Source organism: Trichoplusia ni, chromosome 12 (genome assembly GCF_003590095.1).
Source record: "Trichoplusia ni isolate ovarian cell line Hi5 chromosome 12, tn1, whole genome shotgun sequence".
In the NCBI taxonomy this organism is placed as follows: Eukaryota; Metazoa; Arthropoda; class Insecta; order Lepidoptera; family Noctuidae; genus Trichoplusia; species Trichoplusia ni.
This window is the reverse complement of record NC_039489.1, coordinates 7,194,199-7,220,015: the sequence shown is the minus strand read 5'-3', so window position 1 is coordinate 7,220,015 and position 25,817 is coordinate 7,194,199.

Sequence of the window (25,817 nt, the reverse complement as noted above, 5' to 3'; positions counted from 1 at the left end):
TAGATCACACAAACGCGTGTCCTATGCGGGGAATCGAAACCACGATATTATTATGTCACGCTCAGTGGTTTTGGCAATCTATAATTAAGATAATTATAAAAGTAAGAACATATCACTTTAGCATACTGTGTATTAAAAGCATCTCAAAATTAAAAACTACTCCATCATTCAGTCCAAAACATGCATAGAATTTCAAGCAAATCGAAACCGAAATTCTCAAAGCAAAACAACAAATAATCAAGACCTTCCAAACCTAACGACCTTCAACAATACGAATATTTCACAGAATTCCAAATACCAAAACGTTTCACAATTCCACCGTCTAATTACAAGTACCGTTTAATATTAATAGCTTCTCTAACAAGCTTATTAGAACACAAATCTTCAATCACTACAACAAAGATTTACATCTCATTAGCGAGTAAATAGTATAAGGCATTTTGCCGTTACTAGGACACCTAGCCTGCTTATCGTGCTTAATAAATAGGTGTAATCAGTTCGGTATTATTTGCAACCAAAAGTCTGAAGATAACGATTTTGGAAACATTTTTTTTCTTGTATTATTTAAAAAAGACTCCCACCGTAAGGAATATCCTTGTATCGCGGGGGATTTCACAAATATACAAATCACGTTCACAAAGACACCCAGACTCAGAACAAGCATTCGTGGATCACACAAATGTTTGCCCTACGGGGGGGATACAAAATTAGTCGGGTGATTCCGATAAATACTCGTGAATAAACCATTATCAAATAATTTTCAATCAACTTTACTAAAGCCATTATTAATGAGGTACTCTTCTGTTATTATTTTTTTGCCTGAAAGAGTTGTTGTATCAGTCAAACATTACCACCTCGTGAAGAAAGCCTGTTACAATGAGTAAAATGAGATATCAATAAACACCGCGTAGTATATCTCATTTTCATACTTTCTACAATCTTACTTTAAAAATTACTGTTATCTAAATCTTTTCATTTAGAAACCTAATCGATATTATTACGTCCAAAAAGTATCTTAAATGAGTACTGACGTATATTCCTTACGGTGGGAGTCGTTTTTAAATAATACAAGAAAAAAAAAATGTTTCCGAAATCGCAATCTTCAGACTTTTGGTTGCAAATAATACCGAACAGATTACACCTACTTATTATTAACTAACGGCAAAATTCCTCATACTATTTACTGACGTCATTTCTTTAACAAATGTAAAGGACTAATGACCGAACCGGTGGTCAGAGTAAGTTCGTATAGCCAGTGGGTCATATTGACACGCAAATACAATAAAAGATGGCTGAGCCTCAACTCCGCAATTTATAATAAATTGTATACTATTATACGTATTCTCATGAGATTTTTTATTGAAAATTTAGAAGTTCATTGTATTAACAGTAAGTGTTCCTTCCAGTACTGAATTTCCATCATTTTTTGGGAGAGTGCGAATAGTGTCATTCTAATCGAATTCATTCATCGGTCATTGTAAATAGCAGAATTGGGGCCCTGTTTTGAATGATATCTTGAAACTATTGTCCCGTAATGATGATGATAACATTAGATTACTGAATTTGTATAGGAAAACGAACCGTTTTGCTGAAATATTTTTCATCATTAAAAAAAAGCTTGACAAAATATTTGGTTCCTAAAATTTTGAAGAACCAAATATTTTGACAAGCTTTTGTTCATGTTGCTTGATGCCTCAGGTTCAATTTATCAACAAAAGCAACGTAAATGCTCTCTTGCTGTGAGTTTGCACCAACTTTACATTTCAAGGAAATTTCTAATTTATAATCATCGTGCTATCCACTAAATATATTGTTCGTAGAAATGCCCCAAAATAGGAATAATTACAAAATGATTACATTCTACTAGAATAGCTTAGTCGTCCCGATTCTACCGCTTTGTTTCAGTTTCCATAAGAAGAAAAGCCATTTTCGTTGACAAACATAAATATTTTGCCAAATAATTATAATACGGCCTTAGTTTTACACAAACAGTAGACGTTACCAAAAATAACTAAGTCCCAAAGTTTTAAAAAACCGTACGACTATATACATGCAGTCAATTTCCAACGAAAAAACCTTGCCCAAATTAATAATTAAAACATATTATATCGTAAAAAATAAAACTAACAAACGCACACGATCACAAAATCCTATTAATCTGGATAAACAAAAAAAACGAATGCTTCCCACGTCAATCTTTTTCAATAAAGCGCCCTCTGACGGCATCCGTCAACAAAAGTATAAGCTAACGTTACACCGAGCAACCGGCCAGACAAACACCAATTAGTGAACAATATCGTGAGTTACATGCTCATGCAGTGCATACATTTAGGGACGTTTAGAGTATGATGTAATGTCAGAAAGTACAGTATAGCCAAGTCTAATAGCTCAGTGACTAAATACATTTCTGCAATTTGAAATTGAATGAGTAGAAGCGTTTTTTTCTCGAAAAGTCAATTGAATGAAATCTTTGCCTTCTCTGTAGGTAAGTTTCATTTTTAGAGTCGATAAAAATGATTTTCAATAGTAACGATTGTGTGAAATAGTTTGAGCGTCTTTTGGATGAGAGGGTTTTTACACATGTGAGTGATAAAACATGCGTTCACACTGTCAAAAATCAGTTCTAGTCACGGACTTAGACTGGGGTCTGATGGAGGGATTCCTGCCATTCTGCTATTTTGAATGGCTAGTGCTAATTTAATGCAATTTCCATTTATTAATGTATAAAAAGACGAGTAACACATCAAATTTGAGCGATATGTGTGAAAGACAGGTATTGAAGAAAAACTATACTAACAAAATACGTTGTTGCTTGCATGTACACTTGCGGTCATTGAACCTTTAGTAAGTCCCCACTACACAACACAAAGGGCAGGACAAGCGACATTCAGATGTCACATCATCTAATTTGTCACGGTAATAATAATTGGGTGACAATTTAGCGAATGTGTTTCAGTGATGTAACACAAAAGCAATTCTATGTCTTTACTTTAAGACTCATAATTCAGTGACAGTATCTTGCAGTCAATTGCAATGTTTTGCTTTCTGGTGCCTGGTTTGTGTTGCGCTTTTTACGGTTGAGTTCTTGAGAAAGGGGCTCAGTAGAAATATCAAAGTCATTGGGTATTTAATGATGCAAGTTTGCGAAATTGTGGACATAAAAAGATGAAAGATACCTCGTCTCTGCTTATTGTAGCATTTTTTTTTATTAAATGTGAATTTTCGTATATTTTGAGGGGGAAGAGAATTACTGATTCAGAATTAAATAAGATTATAAAATGCTATATTATTTCATTTTGCTTATAAAACTGGATTAAAAATTTATTTTTCATTGAGGTAAAGTAATAAAAATATCTTTAAAGCTTCATTGATAATTAATTAGTCAAATATTTCTTTTCTTAATATCTCGAAAAAAATTATAGTTTGGGTTTAAAATACAGACGGAGGGAGTCAATAACCTTTACAGTCAATTGATTTTAAAAACAATTTTAATAATTTATTTTTTACATTTAATTACTTCAAATCTAAGCCAGAGAAGATCAAAGAAATCGATACTAAACGTTAAATAAACATCGATTCTCGAACACCAACAAAATATTTCGAGCGAAGCTAAAATATGGAGTTTAAAACATTTCGTCAGGAAGTCAAGTAACTCGGTTTATAACTTGTTGATAGATGGGTGTTAGCCGCCACTTTTGTAACTGGAGGCATACCACAACCTCCTAAAATATAACAGCTAAAGTTGCAAAAGCGAGACATCGCTCTACATTCTATACTAGCTGTTGCCCGCGACTTCGTCCGCTTGGGTAGAAGATATAAGTCACGATTTATACCTGCCCTGCTTTTTCCACATTTTCCAATGTATCTTCGCTCCTATTAGTCGCAGCGTGATAGTATATAGCTTAAAACCTTCCTCGATGAATGGTCTATTCAATCCAAAATACCACATAGGAGCTGAAGTGGTCGCCATGGCCGAAATCGGTCGGATTCATTCACAAAAAGAATTTTTTAAGTCACACTGGTTCACAAAAGCTTACATTATTTTAAATAAATAATGAAATAAAGGAAATCTTAACCTTCATCTTCTTCTTGACTTTTAAGCTAGTAGTCTGTCAAATTTCATCAAAATTACTTCAGTATTTCCGTCGTAAATGCGTAACAGAATATTTTATACACTCATAAATAAATTATCCTCATCAAGGCTACATAATTAGGATATAATAAAGTTATTACAAAAACCCATTATGCATAATAATTGATCTAAAATAACAATCTTGCATAACACGCAAGCTTGATTGAAAAATAATTATAATTACCGATATTTAGCGCGTCGAAAATCAAACCCCAATTTCACAGGCCACCCACAAATACCTTGCTGTTACAAACTTAAAAAAATACCATTCAATAATGATTAATTCGAAAATAAACCCTATCGCTTTGGGAACAAGGACTACGGCGACAGAAATAGAAATTTGGGGACCGCAAATGAATTGTATACCAAAAATGATCCAGCAAAAGTTTGATAGAGGTTTATCTATCGCACTACAAAAGTTGTTACTCCACGTCCTGAATAAGTATAAAGTTAAAAATAATATAGCTTAAAATTACATGTATTTTAAAGGAAAATCGTTTTGTAGTCAGTGTTTGCTTGCGATAGATTTATGCAAATCGTACAAAAGCTTTTATGGGTAATCTGTGTGACCGATCTTTCCCATTTTTAGTTGATCATGCCAAGGTCACATGAAATGGTTGTGTTGAAGTGCGATAATAATTTTTAATGGAATTTCTTTTGATCATGGAAAAGAAAATACAAGTTGTCGGAGGAGTATAATTCCACTGCGTTTAAAATGAGTCATGTTGATTTTGCCCTGACCTCAGTTACGTTTCTTTAAAGACTAAATCTGACGAATAGGTCAAATGAGACTTGTACTAGGTATTGTTACACCATTTAAAAAAATGAATTATTAGTACATTTCATAGTTATTTTCGGGTACGACATTCCGTTTTCTCATGATTTCGACTTTTCATTTTGGAACATTAGAGGAATTTGATTCTCTTAATTATATATGAGCGATGAGAAATTGAACTAAGTGCTTGTGACCGCAACTTTAAACATTATTACTGCAGTTTTGAAAGAATGACAGCGCTGTACACGGTGTAGAGCGATATCTCTCTCCCAGGCCTACAATAATATACTTCAACAGCCGGTAGCTGGCCATCTGACCATCCTTCCGTAGTAGAACAGGCTTCTACAAAATTGATGAAGTGCAAAATTAGGGTATGGAATAATATTATAGCCATAACACTTAGGTGGAACAAAGGCAGGTGCATCAGAAGGCGTTTTACTGCTGTTGTAATGTGAGCCGTCAATTCCTCTTTACGACTCCGTTTCGCATCGCTGCCGTGGGTGGTTAGCGGAGCGATTCGGGTGTCAGGTTCGAGTGACAGCGGTTTTATATTTTTAGAAGCTTTTATTTGGTTTCAGATGTCCAGCTGTTTGTCTAACGGTCTGTAATCAAAATCGTGCTAGTTGAATTTAATCGACATCCAGGTTTTAGATTGAGGGAAAATATGACGATGCAAGATTATGAGAATGTAGAGTTGATCTAAGATAAAATATTGTTCGTCAAAAAATCTAAATTCCTTAAGATTCGGTGGATTTACAATGGTTTATTTATCAATAGATAAGATAGATTAAAGACGCTTAATTCTAGTCGGACGTTCCCAATAAATATTCGTGAATAAACCGTTATATACTAAAAAAATTAAATACCTATCAAGAAATAAAAAAACTTAACGAAAATTACTTTCAAAGTAATACGAAAAATAACTGTAATTTTAATCTTAGTACAAGCCAGCTTAAACAATATCCCTCCATTATGAACCGCTAGCAATCGCACCACGCAATAAATTTGCCTTACAATATTATCCAGCCCCCGTACGCACATCGCTGTGGCTTTTTAACGTCATCACTAGATATAAGGTCCCCATGCAGTACTACGAACAATTGAATGTCTTTCACAATCCATGAAGTTGTGACATTCCGTGTTTCAGTGGCAATATAATGTTGTGTATTGTGATTTGATAGTAACACATGATAACTTATCAAAATAATAGCTTAACTTGGATGGATTTTCTTGTTTAGTAGGTATCATCATTCCCCTGCCCTTATCCCAATTATTTTATTTGGGGTCGGCGCAACATGTCATCTTCTTCCATACCTTCCTATCGGCCGTCATCTCACAAGAAACACACTTTACAGCCATATCGTCTTTCACACAATCCATCCATCGTTTCTTTGGTCGTCCTCTTCCCCTATATCCATCCACATCCATGCTTAACGCCTTCCTTACCACATGATTTTCATTCCTCCGCATAACATGTCCATACCATGACAGCCGGTTAGCACGCTCTTGACACTTGTTTAGTAGGTAAAATAATAAAAATAATAAAATAGACAATATTTTAATAAAATATACAACAATTTTGATATCCCCGTGATCGTTGCACTGATAAAGGGAGACTGACTATCGCAAAGGGGCTGCTGTCCGACAATTTAGGTATAGGATATATATATATTTTTTATGCACACATTTTTATGTACCAAAAACCTCAAAAAGGGAAATTGCATTTGGCAACATTAGCTAACTCTCTTGTTATTTTACGTTAAATAAATAATACGTTTTGTTTTGCTTTGAAATACAAACAGAAATCTTACTTAGAAATGTTGTCACTATCTTCAACCCTGATTATATCAAACAAAATATGTACCAATTTTTTATTCACATCCACTTCAAAGCATTTTAGACTATTTTATTAGATTCTAGTTTGCTCTGATTAGGTATTTGGTACAATGACCTACATCTTATCGGATCGGTCTTGAAAATCAAGATTATTTGCTCAAGGTGAACAAAATTTAGGTAATAAGCGAAGCTGAAAATTCAAATCAGATTGTTAAGGATTAAATTAGATACGAAATCCCAAAAAATGCATGGAATTGTTTCGTTCCAAGTTTAATATTAGCGTGAATATCAAAAATAATGCATGCGTAATTCATTTGAAACACGAATATAATTATTCCTGTTCGTTTCAATACCACTTATTTGGCTAAAACGCATAATTTCAAAACATCCTGCGCTTCAACCGAAACCACAATTAAACTTTGCAATTAATTTATATTACCAGCTAATTTGAATCAATAATTTAGTTACATTTTCAAATTGATGCTTTCAATTATGAACATCCAATAATAGATTTAGGTATTATAAAACGTTGCGATTAAACAGTTTTGATCAATTGATAATGACCGTTAGATACAATCTATTCTCTTAAGAGCAACTAATAAAATTTGACGACAACATTACAAAAATCACCAAGTCAGTAAAAAAGCACATATTTAAGGTTAATAAGCAGAAGAAAATCAGTGTTTAAAACGTAAATAAATTTATTATTTCAGGATTTCAAGGAATCATCAAATATTGTTACTACCTTGTTATTAAATCTGTTTCATTTAATTTTAGCTAACGTTTCGTTGTTATGAAATAATATCAAAACGAAGAAATTTTAATAACAGTCCCTTAAGGTGTTGCCACGCGAGCGATGCGGTTACGCTGCGATATCGCAACACAATTATTTCAAAACAGTTCTTGTTGTGACTAGATCACTGCTTGCAGTAATAGGTAAGTGGTAAAACCGTTGGAATGCCATGGAAAAAGTAGCAGGTTTGTATCCCAACATGAACCAAGTCTTATCGGCTGCCTGTGTGTAGTAAAAAGAAATTATCACTTTTTAAATCGGTAAAGGAAAAATTCGTAATAAAACAGTATTTCTTTCAAAAGTGTCATGAGCCAAGTCCGAAGCCTTTTTGCTAGAGACCCTTCGTCCTTCTGTTTGAAAGTCTGGACTCGGTTGTACATCAACCATACGAAAAGTAAAAGATGCTTTGACGTTGCCTGATGGTATTTGAAACTGTATTTGAACGCCGCTTCTTTCGCCATCAACTCTCTCCTTTCTTGTGCGTTGAATTTGTATTGCGTCATTTGAAATCCTTGACTGGCATATCATTTGAATGTCGAACGATAGAGCATCAACGCTCAATCGACGCAGCGTCACCGCAAGCCACCGCCAACACCCGTCTGACATCGCCCTTACGGGATTGCTATTGTGATAAAAACAAAATAATTTAATTAAAATATGGAAATATGAAAACAAGTTTTATTTAATCTCTTACTGTGACCAATATACTAAAATATTGGGTACAGGTAAACAGTTTCAATTGTTATTCAACAAACAAATGTGGCAATCAGCTTATTTTATTTACCCTTATATAACTTAAACGATTTAAGTTGTCGGGATTCAATACATTGTAAATTATAAGTGATTAGTCATAGACGTTAATGTATCGCATCTAACGCGATTTTTTCTGGTCCTGGCTGTTTCATATTATCACTCATCATTGGCCTAGCCTTTTCCCAACTATGTTGGGGTCGGCTACCAGTCTAACCGGTTTCAGCTGAGTACCAGTGTTTTACAAGGAGCGACTGCCTATCTGACCTCCTTAACCCAGTTACCTGGGCAACACGATACTCCTTGGTTAGACTGGTTGTCAGACTTTTCAAGCTTCTGACTACCTGTAACGACTGTCAAAGATGTAGGAATAACAGCCGGAACACGGAGGAACTCGCTATGACACAGATGGTCACCCATCTACGGACCAACCGCGTCAAGCATAGCTTAACCTGTGAGCGTTTCACTTATGCGGTTATAGCTTAGCCCCGAACTCCTCCTGTTTCATATTATCACTGTGAGGTTGTATTACTAGGAGTATAAGTTAGTGTGGAACTTAGCTGTTTTCAAGTTATTAATATGAAATTCAGTATAAATTTAAAGCTCTTTATCAAAAGTTAGGAAATACTTAAATTTGGCATTTTTTATCAAAATCCTTCCTTAGGAGGCTTAATAATACCTAGTAAAGTATACATTCTCATGAAAAAGCTCAAAGAAATGCTCCAGTGTATCACCACCTCTATAGTTTTAAGTAAATCCCAAAATGTATTCGTTCAATCAATTCTGTCGAACCGTCAGTTGACTACTAATTAGTTTAGAATTTAGCAAACATTTTCCCACCAAGGTAAACGCGAAATTTTCAACCTGTCAAGTTACTCCTGAAATTACAAATTAAGCTAAATGGCCAATTGTTTTTGAAACTTTGTGCATTTAATATTATCAATTTTTTGATACGTCTAATGCCTTAGTGGTTTTGCGGTTCAGGTTCGATCCCAATCCAGGAAAAGAACCAATGTGACCACCAAGAAACACCGATACCAAATATTAGAATCAGAAAGCGTGAAGCCGCAGTTAGGGTGGTGATCGAGTGCTCAAACATTTCTAAAACGATCAGAGACTAATGCCCAATTAATCACTGGGCATAGGCGGGTATTTTACACGGTTAATGTCTTTGGTAAAGTAATTATGACATGGATTAATATTTACGAACATGAATTGCTTCTTTTTCTTTCTTTAATTTAATAAATATCCCTAAAATGTGTGATTTACTCGAAACGAAAATAAAATGACGTGCTGCAACCCTCAATTCTCCAAATTCCATACAGTCAAATCTGATTTGATCACGAACTTCCAATTATACCTTTCTAAAGCCAACAATTTTAGGGTTCAGCATCCAATGGATAAAAACCCTATTACTAAGACTCTGTTCTCTGTCCGTCCATCCATCACCAGTCTGTATCCTCATAAACCGCAATACTAAGATAGTCGCGCTGATAAAGACGCTGTTTTTGGAAATATTAATAATGATTTATACTCTAATATTATTACTTTTTTAAGAATAAGTTTCTTGCCGGTTTTTCTCCATAAGAATTACACACTTTTTGAGTCGACATTTTCACAGGTAACCTCTGTTGCACTTACAGACAAATAACTAAATTTGTTGTGTCACCAATTTTTTTTTTTAAACTCCTCTTTACCATTTTTCTCCAGACCCCGTGTTTCCTCAGTCCAACTCGCGCTGTGAGCGGCTTTCTACAATTAACATAAAAACGACTTCAACAGCCGTCATAATGTTCTCTAAACACACGTGTGGAGGGTATAGCGCAGTCAAAACTAGGATTGTATTTAATTAGGCGACGCCGCGCCGTTGTAATTGTTCTCATAACAGGCAGTTATCACGATACCTGCTTACCTTTCATATTGACATGTTGTGGATTAGGAAAGGGTAGGCGAAGGATGAGGTATGTTATGTTTTGTAAATAGAAGGTTAATAAAAAAAAAATTGATCAAGTGGTCAAGTGTGATTGGGAAGTCATAGAAGTTGGTAGAAGAAATAGTTGGCTTGAGGAAAAAAAATTACATCCATCAAATTGATGGCCTCCAAGTCGGATACACAGTAAAGCCTTAGTATTAGGATAACATTTTTACTTTTCTAGTAGGGAACCCAATAACTTTTAGACCATAACTTTGTAAGTTCGAGTCGGATTTCAAATCTTACGTTAATTATAAGGTAAAGAAAAGAAAACGCATCTATGTAATAATGTTCACACCAATAAATATTCGAAATCCCCAAACTACAACACTCTCAAGATTTTCAATACAAGATAAATATTTCGAGGAAATTCGGAATAAGCAAACTGCTTGGAAAGATGCCGTATTCCCATTGTACCTAATTTGTCCCTTTTGTCTAAGCCCTTAGGGACAATGGTACATTGAATTACCGAATGTTTAGATTAGGACAGAAACCATAAATACTGTTACAATTAAGTTAATCTGTTATTTAGTGTTCAATATGTACTGTTAGCTAATTGAATTAAAACTGTTTGCAAGGCCCTAACAATTATCTTCATGAACGTTTCGATACGATTAAAGCTTTTAGTTAAATACTCAATACTCAATATTTTTATTGCACTCCATATGTTAAACAGGTGTTACATGATATAAGTATAGTACACTATGGACCCTGTAGGGCACGGCAATGTAGAAATGTAAATATGTTCACCAATGCGTTTCCTGTATGCAATTTACATTTCTTCCGCCGTTAAAGCTTATGAATTGCTCAAGTCACAGTATTTTTTTGACTGGTAAGTAAAAGTCTCATTGATAGTCCTTAAATATTTTAATCCAACATAATTAAAGTTTATTATGAGTTTTTATTGCCACATACCCAATGGGTAAGAACAGAACCGTATTTATGAGGCTCCAGTGTCAGTCCGTCTGATTTTTCTCTGCGTCGATCCGTAACCTGGCTGTATCTCATACAACTGTACTGATCAATGCGCATAGCAATTTTACTATTGTGAAATAAAGTAATATCAGTTCCTAGAATATAAGACAAAAATGCAATCTAGAAATTTCGGTCAGTCAGAACTACTTCATATATTTTATGCAATTTAATATCAACCACAAACAACCATATAGAAGACTCGTAATAATTGAATAAAAACTTATCTTGCCAGAAAAGTTAACCCAGAGCTCAACTATCAGAGGAAATCCATCAGTTGATTAAAGGATTCCCAAAGTAAATTCTGGGATTCCGAGAATTCTTACCGATACACAAGGATTCGGTCCAAAATTTTGTTTGCCAGCTCCCCTTGCTTCGTATATCCATCCCCTATTCCCCAGACCCCACCCTTCGAATAGAAATGTGTTGATTATTTACAAATAGCGCTATTTCGTGATTCGTTGGCAGGTATTGTCCTTGCAATTGTTGGCTTGCTCCCTACCTGTTTATAATGTTATGATGAGCTTTTCCAGTTTCATTTCCTTAAGAATATTAGAAACTTGGAGTAACTGGATTTCGGAGTTATTTAATCGAATCAAAGCTGGATATTGATACTTTGTGTGATTTATTATTTTAGTTGATTTTAGGGGAAACATTTAGGGGATTTGTTTGATAAATATTTTGATTCAATAAGGGGAGTGTTTGTAAACATCGGAGAACTGAGTGAAATTTTGTGAGTATCTGTTCGTTTAAATTGGATGTATTGACTTGTTTCATTATTCTATTGAAGATAATGTATTCGCTACTTAAAGAAATTGAAATGGATAATGGAACTGTGATCTTTTTTAATTATTATTTAAATAATTAATGGATTTATAGCATTCTGGTAAACTAATAATTAGGGGGAAAATCTCCTGTTACCGTCACTTAAATTTATTCATTAATGTATTAATCTACGAATACTGTGCTATGGACCTTCATAACCTTTTAAAACTATTTTTCATATTATATTTACTTTCTAAATACATTTTAAAATACTACAACAATGACAAACAAAGAAGAAAATTTTGCAGTGAAATCCGGATTCAAAATATTATAATCTGAAATCATCCCATCCATCAAACCCGCAATGAACTAGCAAAGTGATCAATGCTAAACCTTTTTGACATAAAACACTACCATTTGATACCCCAATAAACTCAAAGTCCATTATCATTGACTAAAATAAACTCATTTACAATATTGATAACATTAAAAACATTCGTTTGGTCGACAATATTTTCGGCTGCTACTCTAGGGACGTTATGCTCCGGTAAACATTTTATGGACCATTTCAAACTTGACAGGTGTCGTAAAATGCATTCCAAATTGTGGATTGCAACTTTGACTATAAAAAAGTTTTGGCTGTACCGTAATACTGGATAATATAATGACGAAAACATGAATTGTAAAGTGAGTTTTAAAGGCAAGTTAGGGATAATGATTATGATTTATTATTAATTAGCTGTTACCAACGGTTTAGCCTGTATGGATGTTGGTTATAGCTGCACAAACATTACTCTCCTTTAACGAATGTTTTTTTCCATATGTTAATCCAAGATGTCAGCTATCTCCATACAAAATTTCATCAAAATCACTCCAGCGGTTTGAGAGAGAAGACACTCGTAACAAACATACTCACATACTTTTGCATTTATAATATTAGTGTAGCTGTCGTTAACAGTGGAAAAACTTGTTAATGGCATTTTAACCAGCTTTTATATTGCGTTCACCTATCTTTTTGTTTGTAATCGAATTTTGCAAGTTAAATTTAAACCGTAATGACAAAAACGTAAATCGCAAAGCGAGTTTTAAAGGTAATTAAAAGATTATGATGTTTTATTTATTATTCCTGGATACATATGTGGATTCAAGTTAATTGACAAAATATGCGTTGTCATGCTTCAGATATGTTCATCGCGAACCATTCATTTGAGAGCCTTTCATAAATTAATAACAAATTAATTTATTGCAGTTCAGTTTTTTATGAAGATATAGAACAGTATCTCTCTTTCACAACTATTTATTCTCTCAAAAATTGCTATGAACAAACTCACTTAACTGACAAATTCTTTAACTTCTGTGACTACAGAAGTCTATTCAGTCATCATCGGCCTAGCCTTTTCCCAACTATGTTGGGGTTGGCTTCCAGTCTAACCGGTTTCAGCTGAGTACCAGTGTTTTACAAGGAGCGACTGCCTATCTGACCTCCTCAAACCAGTTACCTGGGCAACACGATACCCCTTGGTTAGACTGGTTGTCAGACTTTTTCAAGCTTCTGACTGCCTGCTGACAACCGTCAATTATCTTGTTTTAATAAAATGAAATACCTAGCAAATATTTTCTAAAAATCTGTTCGACACACTAGTTAGATTAATGAAGTTACTAAAGAAAACCTGAATCATGGTAAAACATATTAAGTTCTAAATATATTGAAACTCATACCCCATTACAGTAAAACAGACTTGAAATAAAAGTAAAAAATCGATGAAACTATTCAAGTTTCTAAAGAACGTTTAAAAAAAATAAAAGGTACCTCTAATTGATCATATATATTTCGCAAATAAATTTCACTTGCTCCAATTCATATAATAAACAATTGCTGACGCACCTTGTACTAATTACTAAAATGGCTTTACAAAAATCGGTCAAGTATGAGTCGGACTCGCGCATGAAGGGTTCTCGACAATCATCCATAAAAAAAGAATGTTACATAATAAAATTTGATTTGTTACTAACAACTGAAAAACATCAATTGTCTAACTATCTTAATGTAATATAATAACTAGTTCAACCTAGCGAAACCAGGCCGGGTCAGCTCATGAGTAAGAACTTCGAAAATCCCGATAAATACGCGTGAGTAAACCGTTGCATCATTTAATAATGAATCAATCTCACGATAATTACTATCAAACAATTGTCTTACGGTCACTGTTCACGAGAAACAATCTTTTCACAGTACACGACATAACGGACAAGCGTTCTCTTTAGTAACAGGCTTTCGTTTTCGCCTTTGGATACGGATCCCTCAAAAGTATAACTATGCCGGTGTAATTATCTGGTTAATATTACATTAGATAATATATACGTTTGTGACCATTGAAGTTAGATACGGGTATTTCAGTAATTGTATTCTATTAAAGTGGTTTTTAAATTGTATGGAAATTTGTTTTCCGGATCTATTTTATGTATTTTGTACAATTTGTTGACTAGAATGGTGTATTGTTCTTTAAATATAATAATTGCATGTATTTTTTTGGGATGTTTGTTGTTTGAACGCCAAAAAATACTGAATGGTTTTGGATTTTTACAGTAATTTAATTAATAGAATAGAATAAAATATCAGCTACCATTTTAAAGGAAAATAATAAATTAAACAGTAAATCCAGTTCACCATTTCTCAGCACTATCTTAAATTAATTTAAAAAGTTCCTATATCTTTGATTAAGACACATTGGTACTCGCTCGGCATTGGCATTCGGATCTAAAATTCAACGTCGTATCCAATCCATACCAAATCTAGGCCTTCAAAACATGATCCACACTTATAAATTGCTACTAAAACCTTGTAGTTTAACAAAGACTGTATTATTTACTCAGATTTGACCTAAAAACTTTAAGCCAAATCGCAATTAGCCTTGATTTAAGACACTACCGATTTCGTAAACTTTCAGGGAGATTTGATCTTTAAGTTCTTAAAGTTTGAGTTGATTTAATATTATCTGTATTCGTTTTTAATGCTAAATAGCCTTTTAATTACAGACCAACAGTTCCACAATAATAACAATTTCGAAAAACTAAACAAAACTTTATATTTTCATCCGATAACTATACTAGCTGACTGCTAACCTTCACTAGTTGGAGGGGCACATTTAGAAAAAGAAACGAAACTGGATAAGTAAGGTCTTCGCTTTTAGTTACTTTCGTAAGGGTGACTCTTTTTTCATTTTTCAATATTCAACGATTAGTTACTGTTCGACTCCACCGTAGCGTCATCTCATGATAGAGGACTCTGTTTGGGTCGGAAACTAATCGAGCGTGACGATACACCAGAGCTTGCTGAAATAATCTAGTGTAATAATTTCACAAACTGAATATTTCATTGACATCATGCCCCATCAAGGAGTACAAGTGACGTGTTGTGAAGTTCGGTCTTGAATCAAAAACAATAAATACCTGTTACCTTTTTGCCAAACAGAACATTAGCACAAACGTCACACGACTTAGTAATACATACTGTGACAAATGCTCTAGTGTTTCTCCACAAATATACGTTACGCCATTCATTTTAAAGTGGGGATAGGCAAGGTTCAGCTTCCTTCTTCCAAAAACCTTTCTTATGACGAAAACAAAAGATACCTCTTAATAACAAAACAAATTTCAAAATTTTCAACCTCTTTAGTCCAAACTTGGATTATGTATTATCTCAGCATCTCGTATGTTTCCCCACTCAATCTTATAGATCCCTGCGGTCTAATCCGTTACTTACAAGTTTGTAGGCAGGTTTCACGAGTTTCTCCGATCAGGATCAGTTGAACCGTCAGATCAGTTGTTTTGTTAAACTAAGTTTAATGGTACAGTTTGCATTTGGGAGTAAACTGGAAACAGTTTGCATAAATACTACGGTTATTTTTATTATAAGCGCTACCGTTGTAGGATATTACTGTAGAGGAAAAGTGAAGGAGCAAAATGTAGATGAACGTTTTGTTCTTTGACTATTTCATACCCAAATGAGAGATCAGGTCGACAAAATTTAATAAAGGGGAAGTACTACCTCTTTAAGTAATAATTTAACAGTTGGAGGCCTTTAAGCACTAACGGATGTCAATTTTATCTGTGACACGAGACATTTTTTCATGCTTAACTTAGAAATTCGATTGATGAGCTGCCTCGATTTTTTTGGCTAACCAAAAAATTTATCCAACTTTTCCAAAAAATTGTGGCACCTCGGAGGTTAACTTAGTATAAAATATTTATACTAAACAAGATAAATCCTAGAACAATTTTGACCCGTTAAAATTTTGGCTTTCACATTAAACTATTTTAAACTCGTTCCAGTGTAACTTTGTTCCCAGTTCACAATGTGTTTACTGGTGTAATTGTCCCTGAAGGAGTTTTAACCTTCACCCAGTTTTCACATTTTCATCTTCGTCCTAGCGTCGCTTTTTGTTTGAGGCCACTCTTTATTATTTTACAGCTGTTAAGTTTAGTTTAACCTAGTTTTAAATACTTCAATTATGATACTTGTTTCGTTGTTGTATGTTGGAATATCTTGTATGAAGAAAATATCCTTGACTGCCTTCAGGTGCGATTCAGTCTACGCAGATTTAGGTGTAGCTTGAAGGAGAGATTCGTTAATCTCAATTTTATACAGCCCCAGTGAAAACTTTACATAACTTATACTGTTTCCCGCGGGCGCTACAAATCAAAAATGATCTAGGAACATAAAATCGGTATAAAAAATATCTTCAAGTGTTAATTCTGGTAATAAACTATCTGGGTACCAAGTTTCGTCTAAATCCTTTCAGTGTTTTTGATTGAAAGAAGAACAAACATCTATACATGCATACAAACTTTCACGTTTGCAATATTGGTAGGATATTATCATTATCCTACAAATACCTCATATATTTAAGAACGAGTATATCTACGAAGAAAGTCGAAGCAGATTCATCTTCTATTCATTTGGTCGATTTACTACTGAGAGTCAGAGTTTCAAAACCACTCGTATGCCTCTAACGTGGTCTCGCTTTCCTTACCCACGATGCTTTCCTTCACCGATTTAACGAATTGATAATTACTTAGTCAAAGCAGATAAATAAGACTGATTAACGTTTTAATCTTGATCCAATAACGTTAGTACAAATGCAGGAAGACGTGAAGTGTCTCAATAAACTGACGTCACTATAATTAGTTCTATCAAAAGCAACGAATGGCGTTTCATTAACGGCTCAAAATGCTTTTGACTGGTGTGGTGCATGTTAAAAGCGGTGTTTTTCGTTTAATGTTAGACTTTTCTTAAATTCTTTTTGGCGGCAATTTGATATTTATTTTGCTTATTTTTTTTAAGTAATTTTAGTGAAAAAAATTATTTTACTTTTCTCACTATGTTAACAGATTTTTTTTTGTTTTTTAAAACCATACATTTTTAAAGACTTTAAAAGAAAAATATTCTCAATTTATCAGAACAGATTTTTGCACGTTTTATGAAATACTATATACCCTGAAAATAGAATTCGCATTCATTTTTTGTTCCAGCACATCACGTTTCTGCACGAAACCATTTTTCGTTTTTCTGATGTTCTGTTGTTTAAAGTATATTTTTACTTATTTTTAGTAATAAAATTCATCCAAAGAGTATTTACGCGAAATTTGCCTTTGATGGAACAGTTCTACCTACTTTACCGCACTTGAGTGGCCCTTATTTGCCAGGAGCTTGCTTTTAACCCTGTTCATTTTCCTTTATCTAAGTATTTTTTAAACAGTATTATACATACGCTTATAACTTGGACCGTACGTTTACACGCCAGAAGCGGGTGATGAATACTTCATTACCACGGAAATAGGGCGAAGGTTGCCTTTTGAAACGCTTTTTATTTGCTTTATAAAGCATTCGAATACCGTCGATATTTGACGTATTTATTTTTACCGTGTAAACATCCCAATTGAATTCATTTTACCATTAATTTATTGATGTTTCCAATTTTTTTGTGAATATGTTTAAAATAAAGTGGTATTTTAGCGCTGTTGCAAAGTTAATGTTATTCTTAACCATTTTTAAGCCCCATGAGTTATTTAGGAACATTGCTATTGTGTCTATTGGAGACTTGTAAAATTGCTTGACTCCTGTACTACCTAAATCTGTCCTCAATTTTATTAATATTATAGAATAGCTAGCTGTCCCAGCAAATGTTGTTTTTGCCGTACTAATTCGTTCTAGGAAAAATACTGCTATGAAAAATACATGTTAATGTTAACGATTGCGTAGGTCTGAGAATAGGATATTCTCAGACGTACGCAATACGCACACAACGTTTCATGAGAATAGGTCGAGCCGTTTCGGGGGAGATCAATTTCCTACACCGTGACAAATTGAGAATTTTCTATTTTAAATTAAGTATTTGAGAAAATATTGTTACATACAATTAGGTCCATAATATTCTATAGTATGAAAATAGGAAATTATTATTTTTCAACTACCAAGACAAAATTCAATTTGGAAGAATATTTTTATGGAACACTAACGCAAAAAACGAGGATGCAATCACGGACCTAACCTAACAAACAATAATTAAATAGAAAACAAAGAAGGCAATCCAATTAATTATAATTATTATGATCAAGTGATATTATGACACAATTCTGCACAAAAATCCCAGCAAAAGAATATAATATTTTACCGGTTGTCAGATATTGTTATAATACTCGCCTATTTATATATAGGTATCATAATATAATCCTTATAGACCGCGTTATGAAAAGTTTTTCCTTGTACGCAATGAGAAGCATGTTAACCTATTTTCTGATGGGGAATTTTCCTTGGAACTCTTTTTTGGTGGTTAATCAATTTTACTATCCATTTTTAGCGCCATGTTTATAATCGATTTGCTTTTTTGCGTAAATAACTCTGTGGATACAAGCTATAGCTTCGCGTCGTAAATGGATCCGGATTGCTGTTAATATGGCGACAAATCAGATTCAATAATTTCAAGCATTAGCTAGAGCATCGAAAAAAAGCATCATCATCGGCCTAGCCTTTTCCCACTATGTTGGGCTCGGCTTCTAGCATAACCGGATTCAGCCAAGTACCACTGTTTTACAAGGAGAGACTGCCTATCTGACCTCCTTAACCCAGTTACCTTGGCAACACGATATCCATCGAATAAAAACAATGGACAGAAATATAAATTAATAAAATTAAAGGCATCAAAAAGCTTAAACTGGCAAATAAGAAATAACAAATGTTCGTGGTACAAAGCAGGTTCCATACGAGAAAATTGAATCCTTTAACATTCTATTTTGAGATACAGACAATAAATGTCTTTAAATAAACCGTCAGGATTCAGACTTCATTAATACAATTATTGTCTTTTGACTATAATTCAAAAATACAAGTTTCACAAAATCTTCCATTCATACGTTTTCAAGTTAAATAAAATATACGTTGTCAAATTTCAAGTCCAATTCTAGCTAATCTAAAATTACTACTGATACTTGAGATTAGTCCAGACATTCCCTTACTTTGTTCACTAATATCTTAAGTCTAGACTGTAAAAAAGATTTTGACCCTGAGTTCATTTCAGCATTTTCTAAAACAGTAGTTAATAATTTGTGCGTTGACAACGAAGTTTTTAAATTAAAGTTGAAGTTGATTTTGGCATTTTTGCTAACCAACTGGTACGCAATTCAAAAAATGGGGAAAAAAATGTTTGACCTAAATTTAGGGTCCTTAATTGCTTTTCTTCTCTAAACAGTTGTTGTGCTCTCTTATTATTTTATTAGACACCACTGACAAACTGTACAAGAATCTTGTAAAAATAAGTCAAAATAAATAAATAAAGTGAACAAAATGAATATGTTGTTCTCTTCAGCCTCTCATGGAAGAAAACGCGTTGAAAATTGTAATAACTCCGGAAAAGTCAAGTTTCTCTAAAGATAATATTTTTCTGACGTCATTTCTCACTAAGCCATCAATTTCCCAATATTACCATAAGATTGTCTCAAATAGTCTCTCAGATAAACCAAAAACCAAATTATCTGCAATACAAAAATATAAATTCAAAAACTCCAACAATAATCCAGATTACACGGACAAAGGAACCGAAAAATTAAAGAAATTCTACTTAAAATTAGTAGAAATTTCACAAAAGCAGAGGGGATTGCCATCCGGAAGCTTTGCTCTGGATTCCGCATTTTGTTTCGTAATATGACCTACCGAGAAACACTTAGTTTTAAATATATACCCTTAACCGCACTTGCGTTTGAAACTGTAATATTTGCAAGTGTTTACATAATACCAGATTTTTTGTTATTTTTGTAAAATTAATATTTTGGGATGACGATGTTTTTGTCTTTCATTTTAAGTTTCAACGGCTATGCTTAGTGTTCTTTGAAAGAAAGTGTCTAGATACAGAAATGATTAACTTAGCCGTAGAAAGTCAAGATACGTTAAGAAAATATATAGAATATGTAAAGAATACGTAAAGAAGATACATTAGGCAAAAGCGGTATTCAAAATATAACAGTAACATTATGCGTTCATAATATCGTTCTCAGTAAACCTTTAACAATTTCCAAAATTCAAAGAAAATTAAACATCAGCGAGAGAACATTCCCATTACAAAAACTACCATTGTTTCAGCAGCGCTGCAATTTTTATTCTCAACATTTATGTTGTGAGCGCCTGACAGTACACTACAAATGTGTCATAATTTTCCGTCTCAGATTCTATTCAAATTTCAAGGAACTAGTATATAAGAGTTCCACCAACTGTTACAGTAATATTATAAGAATTGTGGAAGCAGGATAGCGCTCTACATGGTATAGAGCGCAATCTCTTTCCCACACCTGTAATAATATTTCTTCGAGAGGTGGTTCTCTCAGTTCCCGTTTCCTTACGAGACCTTACTGCGGCCCGTTAGGCGAATGCTGAATTGTTTTCTGTAGAATTTCAACTTGTAAACGAGGGAATGTTCTGTTGCACGCGACGCCATTCCGCTTTGCCGTTGCGTTCTCATTTTGTACGGATGATAAAATGGTTTTTAAGAAATGGCAGGGCTTTCGGCACTTTGGCTACGAAAATCTTACGGAACATTGTAGTTTGTGGCAATTTATTGTTGAGAACAGAAGGCGAAATAAATTCTGTCTTACGATGTGATAATATTATTTTCTTTGGGCTTAAAAGCTTCAGGCAAGAGCTAAACAAATGTGAACAATTTGGAAAGACTCGGTTTCTGGCCGAGGGTTAGCCAAACTTTTTACACTCAGGCTGCAATCAGATTATAAATTCTGATTAAGGTTTTAGCATACTGATTTCAACGAACGGGCAAACCGGTCGCGCTCGCGAACATATGAAGAGGCCTATGTCCAGCAGTGGACAGCTATAGGCTGAGATGATGATGATACTAATTTCTCGAATCAGTGTAATTGATCTATGTCTATGTCGTTCAGATTTTTATACTACTAAATAATGATGCGGCAGAGATTAATTTATTTTGTGATTGTTACTACTTTTTATAAAACTACGAAATAAATGATTAAGTTACATCCATGTTCACGTAACTCAAATAATATACACATACATTCAGATATTTATTTCAATATTGTAAGTCTAAAATATTCCAATGTATTTAATACTTATTCGTTTGTTTTAACAATGTCCGTTGATCACTCAACGTCGTGGTTTCCAACAAAATTCCTGTCACAATAATATGTCACTGTGCCCACAAAACACAATGTACGCGTATTTAAAAAAAAACATCTTTTGTACAAGTTGGACTTGCATCACTGAGGGTTTCTTTCAAATATGGCAAAGAAATACGAATTGCCCAAAAATTGTAACCGTTCAAATTCATGACCTCACCAAATGTTGTTTAACATCATTTTTAATAGTGGTTTGACTTTTAATGGCTACAAGAATACATCATTGGAATTCAAAGATTTTAACTGTCTAGATATCACGGTTCATGATATACAGCCTAGTAACACAGACATACAGCGCAGCCTTAGTAATAGGGTTCAGTTTTTATCCATCATCCACAGAACCCAAAAACCACCTCCCATCCTATTGACATGACCTTCTGCGGCTGACACGTTATTGTCCCCAGATTGTAATAGGATACAGGAATAAATAAAATTCAGTCAAAACAAAGCTGCTAAATAAATTATTACAAAAAAAATACCTATACCTATTCACGTTTTTTGTGAAGGTTCGGGAGTGATTTTGACAAGGGTCGATTATTACAAATTCAATGTTTTGTCTAGAAACGGGGCTAGAGCTGATATTAATATATTTTTCTGAGTATTTTTGCTGTAAATCATTTATGTTGAAGGTCGGCGAAAATTAACGAATGTATTACAACGAGAGGTCAAGAATGTTGTTTAGTTTCGAAATATTGAATAGTCATGAATATTTCATTTACTACTTTATATAAGGTTTCTTTCTGGCGTAGCTTTTTAAATATCTCTTGGGTTAAGGTTTTAGAAACATTGAACGGCCTAAGCGCAAAGTAGTCATAGATCAAAATGTGTCCAAAGTGGGTTTGGGGTGGTAACTCGGTTTTCCGTGCAGTCTATTCTTGAATATTGTTCACTTTCTCGCAACGGGTAATTGTCTTCTACCACTACTAGCCAAATAGGCGGCGTTGAAAAGTGGGCGGATTTGGGTGCCGTCTTTTGTATTAAACTCTTTGACGTCAAATGGTTGTAATTGTAATTGTAATGGTCTAATTTCACACTAGTGCTTTCCCGATATTGCCAATCTCATAGGTTTCAGAACGACGTCTGATTTATCCAATGATATTAAGATCTCACCATGAAAACTCTAACAATTTTCTATGAGCATGATAAATTGAAAGTACTTCCCGCATTGTACCTGTAATTTGAACCTTCAATCGTACTATTTATTAAAAACAACATTTAAAAACCTTACAATGTAAATAAAAACAGGAAGATGTTATAACTCTGTCCCCTGAATAGAGTATAAACAACACTTCACACTTATTTCACGTTCAGAACAGGCGTTATAAGAGAATCAAAGTGGTAAATATATAATGCGTTTTCCCACAACTCTGTGCGATTTCGAGGAAAATGTCACTACACCTCTTTCCATTTGGGATTTGGAAACGGGACTGAAGGATTACCTGAACACATTATATATTTTTGTGATACACTTGTCTGTTGTAACTGAATGGTTTAAATTTGCATAGCTCATCGAAGTTGTGTTTGATGATGTTTTGTTAAGCACTATATAGATAGGTGAGTGTTAAAGGTGCCCAGGCAGTGTCGCGGACTTGATTTTTGCATAAGACAAGTATTTGTTTCATTCATGAACGCTTAATCTGTCTTGGTTTCTTTTGTAAGTGACTTCGTGTTTGTGAAACAAGGACAAAAAAATAAATTGATTTCTGGGGAAGTTGCTTAAAAATACTACTACTACTTAACGTAGAAAAAGCTTTAATAATATACAATTTGGCTTGAACATACTCGTATATCAATGTATTTTTTCAATAGCTTATCATATTATGATTAAGTGTCAGTGATTTTGACTTTTCAAGGTGATGTAGACTCATAACGAAATTACCAAAATCCGTATCAATTTTAGTCAATCATTAAGTAGACAACAAAATTGTACTCCACTACACAAATCTGTACAAAATAATATAAATTATCAGGCTTAAAGACAAGAACCTTAAAAGCAATAAAGACCTTGCTCAAACTAAAACCCGACGTCTACTAAACAGAAAATCAAAAAAGGTGAATCTACGGAGACACGAACTGCAAACAGGCGGCAAAAGGGTTCCTTTATAATTGCAGCCGTAGGCAGAAAGGCCTTTGAGCGTAACGCGACGGATTTAAACGTTCCACCATAGTACGGATAGATATTGGACATTTTGTTTTAGATGAGGAAGAAGAGGTATTTTCCAAGAGCAAGTATTAAGTTTGAATATTAGAATATATTTGTGAAGTTTCTTTATCAGTTTTGTTTGTACTCTTGCAAGGTATAGGCAAACTACGATTCTGGGTGTAAGTGTTTAGGGTTTAGTATCCGAAAAGTAAAAATTTATACGTATACTAGCTTTTCGCCCGCGGCTTCGCCCGCCTCGAGGTCGGTTATATCGCGTTTCCAAGAGAACTCTTCAAAAATCCGGGATAAAAACTATCCTTTATTCTTTCTCAAGTTCAACTCTATCTCTGTGCCAAATTTCATTAAAATCAGTTCAGTGGTTTAGAAAGTGTGAAAGCGTAACAGAGACAGAGTTACTTTTGCATTTATAATATTAGTAGGGAAGTAAGGATAATAAAAAAGGTACTATAGGTATATAATACTATTATTTCTGAGAAACGCTGTTTGTACACCTATCTATCCATCTACTATCAGGCTGTATCTTATGAACCGTTGTAGTTAAATAGTTGAAATTCACAGATAAAAATGAAAACTGCGATGGATCGGTTTTCTAATAGATGAACTATGTCATACTATTAAATCTTCCTTCATTGTAGCTCCTTTCAGCATGGACATACAACAACTATTAATTCAGAAACGTATGTAAGTAAGGTGCGTTCTTATAAACAATTGACTTTAGGGAATAACGAGAATAATATTCTCCACTTCCCTACTCTGCTTTTAGTTTTGGGGTTTTATGTATGTGGGATAAAATTGAGCAATTGAGCAATTGAGAAATTGAAATTGTATGACTTTTTTCTACTTTTATCTTTACTGCAACAATCATCTTAGGTGAACGATCATAAAACTTGATTCACAACCCAAATCTTATTTATAAAACAACTTAAATATTTAAAAAGCTAAATTTTCTAAATTAAATAAGTCTTTAAATCACTAAAACTACATCATAGAGGTAAGTAAATTGCTCACTGATTTTCAAAGCCTACAATTAAGGTTACCTCCAAACTAGACAGCGTTAAGTAAATGAATCGCGAAGACAAACGAAACACAAATTGATCTAATTCAGGAGATACCACGAATTCTTAAAGTAGTGCTGTGGAAAGTCTAAGAGCAAGATAGCGCGCTACACGCTGTAGAGTGGCATCTCTCTTCCACAACTGTACCAGAGGAACTTTATGTTCTAGAGATACTGGTAGGCTCCAAATGAACTATTTATTATCCAAAATCTTGTCTAGTATTTATTAAAGCTATCGTTTTACCAATTATTTCAAAAGCCACACTTTATCTAAGACTACTCCGATGGAATTATTTCGTGAGTAGATCGTGAAAAATGAAGAGCAATATTTCGGAATTTGTAAGAGGTTCGGTTGGAGGAATTGTATATAATTCAATACTTCTTGGAAGTCGAAAAAAAATCACTTATTGAAAATAATTTTTGGATGAACTGAGAATCCTTGTTCTGAGCCTATTCGGAGAATTGAAGATCCCACTGCAAGAACTTTCCAGAAGTGGGAGAGTTGGCTTCTAGTCTTACTGGGGTTACAGAATTTCCAGTTACATTGAACGGCTTCCTATATCATCACAGAATATTGTAAAACTGCTTGTTTGACCTTTTTCAGGTGACCTACCTATATGATAATAGGTCACCTGAAAAAGGTCTTGGGCTAAGTTTATATATTGATAGTAGTTGCAGGTTCAAACAATAAAACCTACATTTTTTTATCCCCTTTCTCTTCGTCTCTAATTGCTGTAGTATAAAGAAAAAATCAATGGTTGACTTTTTTCAGGTGAACTCATATAATTATTGGGCTAAGTTGATACATTGTAGTAGTTCTAGGTTTAAACAATAAAACCTACATTTAATTTAACCCCTTTCTCTTCATTTTTAGTTACTGTAATATGAAGAATAAATTCATTAGTTTC